We start from the raw sequence: 14,762 nt of genomic DNA on the forward strand, positions 1-14,762 counted from the left end.
GACATCCATAGTGCTACAGTAATAGTGGATGGTGCTATTTTTCCAAGGTTTTCTGGATATTTAATAAATTGTTATTTATCCTTTATTGGATATTTGCATCTCCTAAGTGTAGATACTTAATTTAAAGCATTGACTTTGTACACTTATTTCCCTAAACAGTTTACATAATTACAAGAGACAGGTTCCTTGTATTATCTCAGATTCTCCCAAATCATCCTTTTCAAGTCTCTCACCTTTCCTTTTGCCTAAATGAAGATTAGGATATGAATATGGGTATTTTGGCAGTGAGTATCTCCCTAGAACTATTATCATCACACAGCAGAATTGGTACTCTTATGACGTCTGTGGTCTGGTCTCTGAATTTCTTAAGAAGTATCTGTGGTGCCTCTGTCCTTGGAGATATGGAGAACTTGAGTAGACAAGGCCCAGAGCAACCTGATCTACCTCTGAAGTTTGCCCTGCTCTTGTGTGGGACATTGGATCTTTAGGGGTCCTGGCTAGTGTAAATTATTCTGTGCCACTAAATTCAACAGCTCAGGGCATAACCTCACAAGAGTTTCCTTTCAAGCTCTCAATTCAGAACAGGTTCATCCCCTAGTTCCCAAGAAGCAGGAAATGAAGGAGAATACATAAATCTTATATGTTTATAAATGATACAACTATAATTCGAATTTGGATAGCAAGAAACATGCTCCTAGTGTATCATATATTTTCCCTTATATTTTCTCTGTGGTTTACTACGGTTCTTCAAGCTCTAATCATTCCTTGAAAGACAAAGTGCTCAGAAACCAGCAAAAATAATTTCTACTCTGTCTAGTAAGTCAGGAAGGATAACAGTTCAGGATCTGGGGAGGGCTTTCCTTGCTCTAAGTCTGCAATGTTGCTCTCTGAAATGGTGCTTAAATATGCTGGATGAAAAGAGCATCCTGGATACAGCACTGAGTAGGTACAGTGATCTGGATGGGCTCTGAGGGCTGCTTTCCAGCCCATGTGGCTAACATGGATAATACGCCTGTCTCTTCCAATGAATAGTACAGTGTGGAGAATCCAGTAGTTGCAGGAAAACAGACTGAGAGCATGTGCCAAGAGGATTGTGAGATAGCCTGTTAAGTGCTGAGAACATAGTTTAGAGTGCGTCTTGCTGAAAAGGTCTGATTCAGTTGGTACTTGTTTCCAGCTTCAGCAGCACGTCTGGAAACAGAAAGGTACTGTCAATCAAAGCAGGGATATAGGCAGATAGAACAGGGAGGGGAAAGCACCTGTCTTCTGGAGCTGTCAGCAACGTGTGAGGTTCCCCAGGGGCTGTCCACATAAAGGAGCTGTCTGGGCAGGAGGTTTAAGGAAAGCCAGATGGCTGCAGTTGCTTGCAAGAAGGCTGATAAGCCAAATAACTTTTTATATCTTTAATGTGTGAAAAAGGATCAGCCCTTGACTTCAAAGTAACAAAGTATTTGTCACGGTGCCTGATACTTTTCTGGCTTTTTTTCTGGCTTTTTCCTTCCCACGCAACAGGGTTTGCTATAGCCATCCTGCAAATAGCTGATGAGGTACCTAGTGCTTGATCTGTGAGCTGCCTAGCAGTCCTGCCACTGCAAATGGTGGGGATGTGGTGTTATTTAGTTTGGCAGCAAATGCAGAGTTCAGAGTTATGTGTATCTGGCTGAGTTCCAAATAGATAATTACATTCTGCCTACCTAAAATTCCCCCTTACAGCTTTTCAAAATCCATTGCTCAAAGTTGTTTTTATAATGTTGCTATCTGTTCTTAATTGGTAACTACCTTCCACTCTACAGGCAACTGCATGTCAATGACAAGTGAGGTGACCTAGTATGCATTGTAGTGTCCCCATCATCAACTGCAAATCCATGTAAAAAAATTATGTTTTTCCTGGATGCTTCACCCTATCTGCCATCTCCCCAGTGATATGTTTCTTGTACTATGTACTTGTGTCTTGGGTTACAATGTAAGATGTAACCAAAAGTATGTATTCTATCACCATCTGTTAAAACCTGGTGGGGCAATGTTCTTTATCTCTTCCACGACATGTCCCTGATAACTCCCCCTGGGGCATATCTTCTGGTAATGGGCTATCAAGCCTCACTGCATGACTCATAAAATTACATCATCCCATTGTGAGATGCTCCACGCAGGGGTAGGAGCCAAGCATTCCTATCTGGATATAACCTGAACCCCACACTCAGCCCTTACCTACTGGATCCCCAGAGGACAAGCGCTACCACTGGACCTTCAGGTGAAGACCAGACTCTTCTACAGGATCACCGCTTCAACAGGACCACTTCATCTGGACTGCTACCACCACCCTGACTAACAGGGTATCAGGTTGTATCCTACTCTGTCAGTATTCCTGTACTATTGCATTTATTCTAATTTTCCTATTAAATTATAATTCTTACTTGCAATGTCCCACTGGTTTGTTTTCAAACTAGTACAACTTGTAAAGTAGTTGCCTCTAGTTTACCTAAAAATTAATTTTTCAAAGTTTTTCTGTCACACAGTTACTTTCTGCTGTTTTAGCAATATGTCTTTTTTACCTCTTCTTGTTTTTTATAATTTTTTCACTATGTGCAAAGCATCACTGGCCTGTATACCTGTATTTAAAGCGACCTGAAATTCAGTGATGAGAAAGAGATTATTCCAGACGTGGACACCCCCTGCAGAAGAGTCCACGCATCCAGAAACTGGCCATAGTGTTGAGTCATAACATTTATGCAACACAATGAACTAGTACAAAAGTAGGTAGTTCAACATCAGCACCCTCACTATTGTAGGAGATATTGTCATCCCAGTGCCTGGTCCATCCACATGGTTCATAAATTCAATTTTCCCATTTCAGGGCCATCTGAAAGCTGATGCCTTGGAGTGCTTATCACACAAAACTCTGAAGTGGGTAGTGCAGGGTGCGGGTATTGAAGGCTGAAATTATACATGTTCTCCTATATTTAACTAATTAAGCAGATATTTGGGTATCCATTCATCCGGTTTGTGCTTTTTTAGGTTTGCCACCATTCAGTAAACACATAATTTTAGCTCTATTCCTCACATAAGGTATGTGCTTGGGAGTGATTAAAAATGTTAAGCTGTGCAAGGTGGACTTCACATTATTCTTGCAGAAAGTGTGTTTTGATGCCATTTCCATACTGTCTCACTCAGCCTCCTCTAAAAAGGGGGGGAAAAAAATGAAGACTTATTTTAGGAGAGTGTGTTCCTTACTGGGAAAGAGAAGAAATCAGAAAAAAAACATGTGCTGCATATTGGAGAGTTTCAAACTTGTTCTCAGCTTTTGCAAAAAACGTCATAATGAACCTCCCACTTAGATATCTGTAGTAAAAAAATGAATCTGTGACATTCTTGCTTATAACACCACGTTCCATGTTTCAGTAACCTGTTTATGCTCTGAGGCTTTGGAAAAACAACAAAACAAACAAATGGCTGAGCAGTTCAAGTTCTAAAGCCTGCTTTAGGACAGGAGTATGTCTGCTGCCTGTATCAGCCACTGCAGAACATCACAGCTACACTTGCACTGTAGCCCTTCTTTCAGGGAAGACTCCTGGTGCTCAAACTCCCACATTACTTACTTGTTCTCTGAGAGTGTATTTCTGCAGGCAGTCCTGTGAATCAGATTATATGATTTAATATTTTGTAGGACTTGTAATAACGAGGCAAGTAGAACTGTCCAACATGGAGCATCTTCCATTTCAACCAGTAGGGGAAGCTGGAGGAGATTTATTGGAAAGAAATACTGCCTTCCTGCCATTAATAAAACTAAAGGGTTTAAGTAGTGCTGCACAGTTATTTCCCCATGTGAATTTATGAGGGCATTCAGGGAGACCTGTTTTTCTTCACCAGGTTCCCTTTCCCTTGCAGTGAGTGATGGTTGTGCCATGCTGCCTGCAAGGCGAGCAAACAGTTCATATATGTAACTACCTTCAGGAGAGCTCCTGGAGCACAGCAAAGTGCTCTAACGGAGGAAGCAGTTAAGGTGGGCATGCTGTAAAATAAATGCATTGCTACTTAAAGAGTTGTCTTTGCTCTGTTTATACCTCACTTGCTGCCTGGTACAGACTGAGTGGAAATATTTTCAGTAGAGGTATCTCTGAATCTTAGGCAATTCTGCTCATCTTCAATGTGCTGTGTCAGTCACCTACTGCCTCTGTTCCTGTCCTGATAATCTCTGTTGTGCTGCACAGGGAAAATAACCCTGAATCTGGGCTGGGAACAACTCGTGAACTTATAATAGTCATGTATCAAATTCTACTTGTACCTTGCACACTATATAAAAAGAAAGATTCTTACTATTTTTAGTTTGTTTCTTAACACCATATAGCTCAGAGAGGAAGTTTGTTTAGTTTCTATGGTTCGAGAAGGGCACCTTCTAGGTTCATTAGGGGAAAAAAAGGAAAATTTTTAATAAATTTGTGTTCAAAATCTAATCTAGTAGAAAAGTGGTTTTTTTCCATAAAATCTGTAGATACTTTTCCCCTAAGGGCAACAAGATAAATATATTGTTTGGACTAAAACACTCATATCTAATAAATGGCACTGACCTACTTTAGTGCTGTTACATGTGTAACTGGGGCAAAATAATGTGTTAACCTTTCTTTAAATATGGGAGTAGCCTGCAAAGCTCAAGCATGTAAACACAGGGGAAAAAAATAGGAAATAGAGCCCTGAATCCATATTGTCTACCTGCTGTTTGCCTTTAAATATTGTGCTGTTAAAATAATACCTTGAATTTGCCAAGCTCTGTTACTTGTAAAATGCTCAGCTGATGTGGGTTAACGCAACATATTTTTCACAGTTCTACATTTTTACAAGAAATACTTTTATGTGAAATGCTGTTGGGATGAGTGTAAAACTGGGACAGTTGTTCTGAATTTTTTCCTTGCTGTGACACTAACAGTCATTTTTCTATTTGCAAAATGGGTGGTTCATTTACATCATCAGCTCTTTACAATGACTACCAGGTTAATGATTGCAAAACAGACAGAGGGCTTTAAAATAAGTGGTAAACTCTTTCTTATCCTGCTCTTATATCAAGTAGAGCCAGAATCATTTGATATGGCATCATTTAATATTTGAGCACTGTGACTGTTTTCTCATGCTGCCACTAGTTACCTGTTCAGTTGTGTCCTGGGTGATTAGTTGGGGTTGTTCAACCCTCCTGGCTTGCCTCTGCACTGAAAAATCTCTAGAAGACATTCTTTTTGTAACCTTAGCATCTGTGTTGCTATTCTTTGGGTAACCACCTATTTGAAGCATACTGTGTGACACCTTGAGGACAACTGCCTCATGTAGTACCACTAATCCCAAGAACCATCATCACCTTCTGGAAATGGTCTTTGCTTGTCAGCAAAAAGTGGAACTTGCTATACAATAGTCTTGAAAGTGCTTTTGTTCCTTTCAAATTTCTGTAGGAAATCCCCCTGCTGTGTCTATATATATACCTGTATTTTATGTGATTAAGAAAAGTTTGTTTTAGGAGAGATCCCTGCTTTATTTCTTAGTGTTATCAAATCAAGAATTCCATCAACCACATATTTAACATAGGAACAATTTGATAAAACTACTGGCAAGTGTGGCAATAGGGAAGTATTGATGAGTGCTAACAGGAAATCAGGCTATCCACTCTCATGCCTCAGACAGCTACAAAACTAGGAACATTGACAGTCCATTTTTTAAAATAGCTCACTTTTCTCTTACTAGTGGAAGCACAGCTCCTTGGTAAGGATGCCACAATTAGCCCTTGTGAACAAGGTTCCTAAAGTGTATGTATTGCCTTTCATGCCAGTTCCATGAAAAATTTGCTTAGATATTACAGATGTACTAGACTGTTGTAATGGCAAGGCTGACCAATGTGACCTGTGGGTTTTGTCCAAGGGCAACTTCTGAAAATAATTTCTTTTTGTAGAATTCACATGGTACAGTAACAAACCATATCTTGAGGCACTGTAGTGCACTGATGAATGAAAAGGTGGTGTACTGGGTACAGAAATAGATGATTTTGCCGAGAGACTTTGTCTTCTAACTGCTAAGAAAAGCAGTAAAACCATTATGCAGTAGCTTCTAGTTTAGACTGATATAATAGTAACTACAGATTGCTGTGGTTATTTTACAGCCTTCACCCACTCAAGCAGCGATGGCGGTTAATATTATTAGAAGGAGCTTGCAAGTGTCACACCTCTATTCCAGGCAATGTAACTCCCAGCATCCTGTGGTATTTATAACTTCATTATATGCTCATGTAATGAGAAAAGACAAAGAGATAAACACCCACAACACTCACATTAGAAAATATAATTAAGGAATAGAAAAGAAGGAAAAATACAATTAAAGTTGTTGAATCTGTCTCTGAATTTAGAGGAAAAGAAGTTCCACTGTTTACAGCAGGTCAGCTGGGCTTACATAAGATACCTAACAAATGAGTAAAATTCCATGAAGTTAGACTGACAGCTTTCCAAGCTCATAGTACTCCCTGTTCAAAGCAAAGCTGTAAAAAAGATGGTTTCCATCACCCACTTCAGGGTTATAGCTAAAACCCATCTCAGTTAATAGCTGGAGAAGATGACTGAGTCAAGTTCCACGTGTAGCAGCAGATTGTAATCAACTTCAGTGTGAAGATATAGCTTACAATCTGGTGCTTTTAAAAGCAAGCTTGAAATCACTGTAGCAACGCACAAGTAGACTGCTCTGACAAAAACACAACCTTTGGCAGTGATACAGAAGCTCTCTCACACATTCTGGGACCAGTTGTAACACTTCAGAATTCGTGAGGAAAACTTGGGTGCAAGTCTTTCTTGTGTCAGCAGTACAAGCAAGAAGAGGATGATAAGAACTTTTTTCCATTGACTCAAGAACAGACTCATGACCTAATGCGATTTCAGTGGAAACTACTGTATGTAAAAGGTCAGCCTGGAAGTGAAGTCATTTATACACCAAAGAGCATTAATGCTTTTTGTTGTGTTTGACTGAATGTCATCTGGTTTTGATTATAATTGAATTAATGGAGTATTTTGAATAACCAGTCCTAGTTTGCAACAGAAGTTAGCCACCCTCAAACTTTAAAGGCAAGCAAAAAATATTTGCTATTTTTGTTCAAACAAATCTTGGCTACAAATCATCAGAGTGACTTTATGCTTCATGTTTTGCTCTTTAAATACATACTAATTAAAACCTGAAATTTGTGCCAGTGTTTATGATAGTATAAAGTTCTACAACCAAACAAATAGCTTGCAGAAGAGAAGAACAAAACAGGTTTTCATGAGTTAGAATTTAAAGTCTCAGATTTTAGAAATTAAGATAATAATAGCAGAAAAGGTATTTGGGTTGGTTGTTTGGTAGGGTTTTTTTTCATTTAGTGCAAATCTTCAGAATGTTTTTGCAGTCTGATACTTATCATTCTGCTTTAAGGACACATTTCACACTTGAGCAATCTTAAGCAGAATTAAAATTTCTTCATTTCCATTGGTTAAGTAGTAATTAACAACACAGATTATGATAATATTGTCTCAGATGTTGCAACCAGATGGAAATGAAGATCAGGCTTGGAATTAGATTTATTAAATTCATTTTGGATTCAGCCTTAACATTTTCTGTTCTGGTATCACTTGGATTCCATTCTGCCTCTCATTTCTGGGATCAGTCAACTGATTGCTCATTGACATGATTATTTTGCATTCACAAAAATGACTCCACAAGTAATTTGTTGCAAAGCAACAAAAAAGTAAACCTAGGGAATCTTCAGAAGGACAGAGGCATGTATTTGCTTTTTACCTTAAGGCTTCATATGAGATTTCAGACCAGAAATAAAAATTTGCCAATGTTTGCTTTTCATTTCCTTATCAGAGATTTTGTGATAAACTTTACTCAAAACACAGAGCTTGAACATAGATTGGGAGAGGAAGTTTGAATTTGCCAAAGATTCTGACAAGGAAGTATTTGTATGCAGCCTGAGGAGATGCTCAGTTAGGATAACAGTCTGTTAGGCCCGAAATAGTCACAGCATGGAGCATTTGCTTCCCATCAGCCCATTTTTCTTGGCCTTGCCTCATTGTATAAAATAAATGCACTGCTGAATAACAAAGTGGTGCCTCATCATGCTTCCTGGTTCTGGTATTTACATATCACTGTTCTCTAAATGCAGCCTGCTTATGCTGCCTCACTGCAGTACATCTGATACTCTGCAAAGATGTAGTTTCTGACGTGACTGAGTTAATTTCTCTTACTTCAGTTACGTATTTTTCTATGGAGATCAAATGTGATGTTTCCCAATTACCTAATAATTCCTGTTTCCTTGCAAAAGGGGTCACCTTGCAGTACAAACATAAGCTCTTTTTGTCTCCATGGAACATTGCCTGTAGGCCACTTCTCCCTGATTTCTTGCTTTAGAAAGAGACAGAATAGTTGACTAGTTTTAGGCACCTGCAGTAATTTGCAGTGCAAGCGGATCAGTGTTTACCCCCTACCCCTGTCCTCTCCCACCTCCCTCTGTCACTGCTGCCTGAGCTGGCTGCCTGTCAAGTGACTCATTTTCTCTGGAACAAGGTGACATTTCCTAAGATTATGTTATACCTCTATGACTTGACAGATGGAGGAACAAGAAAGATCACAGAAGAAACGAGATATGAATAGGATTAGGCGGTTAGAAACCTTTCTAGGAAAACTAGTCTTGACTGGGCATACTGTAAATTTTGGTCTTTTAGATTTTATTAACATGGGTGTGGGGAGAAACACCCTGTCAACAAGTGAATTTTTGTATTATACTCTTTTGTGGTCTTATAAAATAGTTCCTCTCATATTATCCCATTTTATCTATCTAGTTTATTTAAATGCAAAAATGCATATCCTAGTTAACCTAGCCTGTGAGAGGATGGCCATATAGGAGGAGAGAGAGGATTGAAAGGAATTTTACTAAGGTTTTTAGAAGGGAATTAATGCTTCCAAGGAGCATTTCACAAGTACATATTATTATGCATTTTATTCTCAGATTCTTAAATAGAAATTTGTGGTGGTCTCCAAGGCCAAGGAAACCTGTGAGCAGGAAGGGGAGACCAGTTTCCTGTGTCCAGTTTAACCTGTGTCCATCCTCCAATAGCTGACATGGTCCTCTCAGGTCTCCAGGTGTTCTCCATGTGGTGCATGACTGCCAGGAATGTGTTTCTGGACTGAAGTGATTTTCATGTCATTCTTTCAAAAATGCCTGAAAATAATTGCTCCAGGTAGAACCAGAACAAGTTTATCCTGTGTACACATTGTACACACCTGTGCCACCAGCCCAGGTGTCACTAGACATTCCTTCAACAATGCTGTGGGATTAGGTCCTGATCAAGCTTTCCCTTAATCTTTGATTGACATGGAACTGTGCCCTAGTGAATTGGCAGTCTTTTTAGCCTCTCTGTTTTTTGTTTCCATTTCATACAAATAAGTAACTATTCTCTTTGAGGCACTTTAATATTCAGATTTGGAGAACTGAAATTAGAGTCAGCACATTCTGACAAAAATATGGTTGCATAAAAGGTTTTTACATAAAGGATCTTCTGGTCAGTTTCCAGTTTATTTTCATTTTTTTTCTGCTTCCTTTTGGAATTTTTCAGCATAGCTGAGTTCCCACATGAACATCTGCAACATAATTTTCAGCCTAAGTGCTTTATAATCATACATACTATAAATATTAGATTGTCTTTTAGAGGCCACTTCACTTTGATTTTGAATATTAAGTGGAACAAACAAAAAAAATTATTATTCCGACAATTGCTCTAATTTTGGTGTCCTCATTTCTGAGCTAAAATGCTACTAAATTCTGCTATTGCTGGCGTTTGAAATACATGGTCTTCTAATTAAGTAGCGTGCAGGACCACTGAGAGAGCTGGAGACAGAGGTATACATTGGATAACAGGTATTGGTTTCTTTTCCAATAGCAAACTCAAAGGACTTCTGAATAGGCAGATGAGAGCACAAGGGAACATTTCCCCATCCTACAGCAGAGAATGCTTCTCATGTGATTTATTCAGAAAAACAAGAGACAGCTGTGCAAAAAGCCCCAGCCAGACATAGATATTGGGCTGGAAGGGTGTATTTGCAGTTTACTAAGTAAACCTTTTCTGATTAAATGGGTTTCCAGTACAGTGGGTCTACAAGTTGCCTCACTTTGCCTTACCATAATCTTGACTTGCCTCTCTATGCTTCTTTTTCCCCAGGATCTGGGTGGAGATTGCTTCTTACAGTGTTATGCTGGTGGCCAGGGTTGTGTCTACCCTGGAGGTTACTTTGCTCAAGCTGAGTTACTGTAGTCATGCTTAATTGATGTTGAGGAGGGCTTATTGCAGTCTGTTACTCCACTACTTCTTTTAGAATGGACTGGGCCCAAAATTCTTTAATACTTTTAAAATCCTTAAAGATGGACTTTTCCCAGCCATGGGGAGATGGTAAGAATTGTAGAATCCTGATGATGCTGGTTGCTGATGTTTTCTCAGATTATTGGTGTCTTCAGTGTTTTTATAGATGAGGCAGCTTCCCCAGATGCAGAATGCTGTCAAGAAGCAGAGGTGAGCTAGAGATTTATGTCATGTCAGCTGAATCAGTGAGGGACACTGTAGCATACCCATCTTTTCATTTCCGTATCTAGGTTTCTTTTTCTGATAACCAGGTTATGGAAAGAATAGAGATGAAGTTTTCTAGAGCTCAGGAAGGAGTTAGGTCTGAAATATTTTTACTTTTTCTCTATTAATTACCCTTTCTTCTATAAGCAAAGAAAGAATTGAATGTTTGCCAGTATTTTAGACCTTATATGGAGGCTGTTTCCAAAGGTCAGTGGTATGGGCTGTATATACAGTTTTGTTTAGGCCAATGTATGTTCATGTGGCATAGAAAATTTTTTAGTATTATTTGAAGTGAACTATAAGAGATTCTGTATTATGTCTCTTATGTGTCTTGGATAAGAGTGATAAAGACCTGTTTTCAGAAAACGTCTGTATTTAGGACAGTACCTTCAAGTGCATCCTCAAAACAATATCCATGCCAAGACGTGTAGTTCTGACTATTTCTTAAAATGGCAACTCTCACTTCTGCACTGGCATGAGCCTGCAGTCTTCTGTCTGCAACTATGTTTACTTATTTGCAAATACATATGCACAGAAAATATTTTTAGGAATTCACTGCCAATGTCTGGCAGTAAGAAAAGCCACAAGAAGAGTCATGAAAACCACAGCCCTGGCTGCCATTTCCATCTGATGTCTCTAAGTAACACCTTGCCATTTTGAACTTTGTCAGGGCTCTGTGCAAGTGTCATTTCCCAATGTGTCCTCAGCTGAAGATGTGAGTGGGGCAAATGTAATCCTTGTGTTGACAAGTGGCAGAAGCTGCCTCTGCCTACACTTGTGAAAAATACAGTGAGCCCAAATGTAATAATAGCCCACTATAGTACTTGGGCGTGCTGGCAGCAGTGATATTCCTTGCAGCAAGCCAGATAACTTTAGTCTAACCATTTAAATAAGCACCTAATGTGGGAGACCAGAGCAAGCTCATTATACACAGAATGAAGTTAACACAGCACCCAGCATTACTGTTTGCAAGCTGGAAACTTCCTTCTTGAATAATATCTGATAATCATACTTGTCTGCATGACCTGTATGTCAGCATATGCTGAGAGCACATCTATTTTGAAACCAGTCTTAATAACACAGCTGCAGCCCTGCAGAAAGGAGAGCTGCCTGAACATGCCTCTGCACTGCTCGGCTACAGCAAAGTTCTGCATCAAGCACTGAAATTCTGCCCTGGGCTCAGGAAAGAGCCCTGTAATTAACCTATTATTGCAAGATTTTGGGGTTTATTCCCTGAGGAAAGAGCATCTAGGTAAGACATGAAAAATGTGTCAATCTAGTACGGTAATAGAATAGAGAAACCCTGTGGTCTCATGACGTATTAGATTTACGCAAAGCTCCTTTTTGTTTATGCCCCACAAGCACAAACTTGCACTCAAAACCATTATATAATTGTTAATCCATAATACATTTCTCTTGTCAGCTGAATGACAACAGTCTGCACTGACCAAGTTTTTTTGAATGAAGTCATTTTTTGGAGCTCTTTTTTTCATTCTAGCGACTTTCTTTCATGCTGCAAGTATTATAGCTCTACTATAAAATGCTACAGGATAATTTTAGGCTGTGGTCTGTATCCTGCTAATCAATACAACTGCATTCCTCATTCTCCCCCGTCTCCTTTCGTTTTTTAATTAGTCTTAACTACATTATATTTTCTCTGAAATGTGACTGAGGAAGAATTTCTGTATAGTATCACCAAAAAGTGAAAGAGCTTTCTAGCAGATAATTGCAAAGCAGATAAAGAAGCTTGTGGCCAAAATTTCTATAATACTCAATTCACTTGGTAACGTTTATCTCTCAGGTCAAACCTTCCCCAGAGTGGCTCTTTTGAATGGATGCTGCATCATCTATATGGGGACACAAGAAGAAAAATTGTTGCTGCTTTCAATTAGGAAACAAAATAAAACTTTTGGAATAATAGAATTAAGTCTTAGAGGGGACTTGCGTTATTTGAGACCTTCTTGATTTACAGGTAATGTAGAAGTGAAAATATCAGGTCAAAACTTGGAATCATTTACTTAGTTATAATTCTTGATAAGGCACACTCCTGCAAGCATTACCACTGCATTTTCTCACAGTACTGATTTTCAAAACTAAGCTCCACTGTGTCTGAATTTTTGCCCTGAAGTTCCAAAAAACTAGCTTTTGAAAACAAGGTGCAGATCTTGTCTTTCTTTGATAGCTCTGAAAGTGACTGTTAAGAATCTCTACCTTCTGAATTTGTTTATACATACGCCTATGAGCAGGGTTTTTTTTCATTTAATGTGGAGTCCTTTATAAACAGCACGAGGCATGATAGTGTAAAATTTTTGTGCATATGCAGGAGAGACAGGACTCCTTTCTCCAGCCTTTTAAGTCTGGGATGCAGAGATCTGCACCTGAGCCTGTTTGGCAGGAATGAGGCAACCTCAAAAGAGGGAAAATTGTTTTCTTATTGCTGGCTTTCTGGTGAGTTTTCTCCTACAGTTAGCAATACCTTTTTTCTACACAAGAGTCTTCAAAAAAGAGATAGCATTTGAAAAAATACTTGTATATGTCACAACCTCTCCTTCCTTGCTAGTAACATCAGCATAGCTCTCTAATGCAGTCTGTTTCTATCATATAAGGGGGAAGTTTTCTCTAGTATTGGATGAGATGAAGCAATCACAAGGAGAATGCTAATTATATAGGCTAGCTATGAAAAATTGAGAAGGGCTCTTTTAACACAGGATGCAAAAGGAAAACACCATCAGTACTCTGTTGTAGCATCCCTTTTCCAATAAAGGGAAGTATTTCCCAAATATGTTTTGCTGGCTTACAACTGCAGTAGTCACAAATAGAAGACAAAGTATTTGAAGATGTAAAAGCCAAATTGTGTCTACTGCATGCTAGGGTATTTAGTACTATCTTCCTTCTGGTTTCTTTCTTGTTAAGTTCTTAAAAAGAAAGTTCACAAGTTGCATAAAAATGCCTACAACTTCCCATTATAGTATGACATACATAAAATAATTTTAAAATAAGCATAGGCCTGCCTGAGAAGGCTTGAGATGGGTAAGTATAAGGTATTTCATCTGTGATCTGCAGATCCGTCTGTACATGTTGTAATCCACACTTGGAAAGAACTTGCCACTGTGATTCCCTTTGTCTCTGCCAACCCAGTGTGCCTTTCAGCTCTTCTAACAGAAGGAATAAATAATTATCCTGTTTCTCTCTTTTTTTCAAATGTGTTCATGTACCCTGGATACTTTATGTTATGGATACAGGCAAGGGCTATTTGTCAAATTTTATCACAGTGCAGGCTAAATCATGAGCACAGTGGCTTCACAGATGTTTAGGACAGAAATGTAACACAATCTTACCAATGATGAAAGTTTCATTCATTGATTAAATACAAGAAGACGAAAATAAAAGAGGATTTCAAAACATGAATGGTGGCCTTGGTTTTTATAAGATAGAGTTAACAGCTGCTTATTGCAGTGAATACATTGCTGTTGTGTTTATTCCACATGCAAAATCCCCCTTAGGAGACAGGGTTGTCGATAGCTTTTCACAAACAGGAGCTTTTTCAGAGTACCATTACAAAACTGTTAGGCAAAAAGTGTCTCTTCCAGGAATAGCACAATGCACGCTTTTTAGTTAAAAGAAGGTGGATGTTTTAATCACATGCAAATGACAAAGAAAAATTGTTTCCTTATGTTGTTCCTCTGAACTGCCTGATGACACAAGTTACCAAATCGAACCCCAGACTCTACAGAAAGAGTATGCCAGTACTCCGTTTTTTTGCAAAGAAATTCTCATTTTTCAATAGCTGCCTGATGACATTGTGAATGATACCATTTTAATTTACAGCATATTGTTTGCTACCTTCTTCCATTAAATATCAGAAATCTTGAAAACTTTCTGGGACATACTTTCCTCCATAGCTTTTTGGGAGAGGTGCAAAGGTTTTCACACCTTTGTTATTGCTTCATATTTCAGACATTTTGTTGCAGCTTGTGAAATAATGTGAGTACTGCATCTACCCTCCTGCACTAACACCATCTTATACATTTATCATCTCACATCTTAGTGTAATTGAGTGCCTAGCTGACATATTTCTGTATGGTAAGTCACCTTCACTATAGATAGTAGTTTAATCACTTCTATGTTGATTGTCTGGTTTGTTCC

This window comes from Corvus kubaryi, unplaced genomic scaffold, assembly GCF_017639235.1.
Source record: "Corvus kubaryi isolate FWS band 111438036 unplaced genomic scaffold, C.kubaryi_AGA036_p1.0 37270, whole genome shotgun sequence".
In the NCBI taxonomy this organism is placed as follows: Eukaryota; Metazoa; Chordata; class Aves; order Passeriformes; family Corvidae; genus Corvus; species Corvus kubaryi.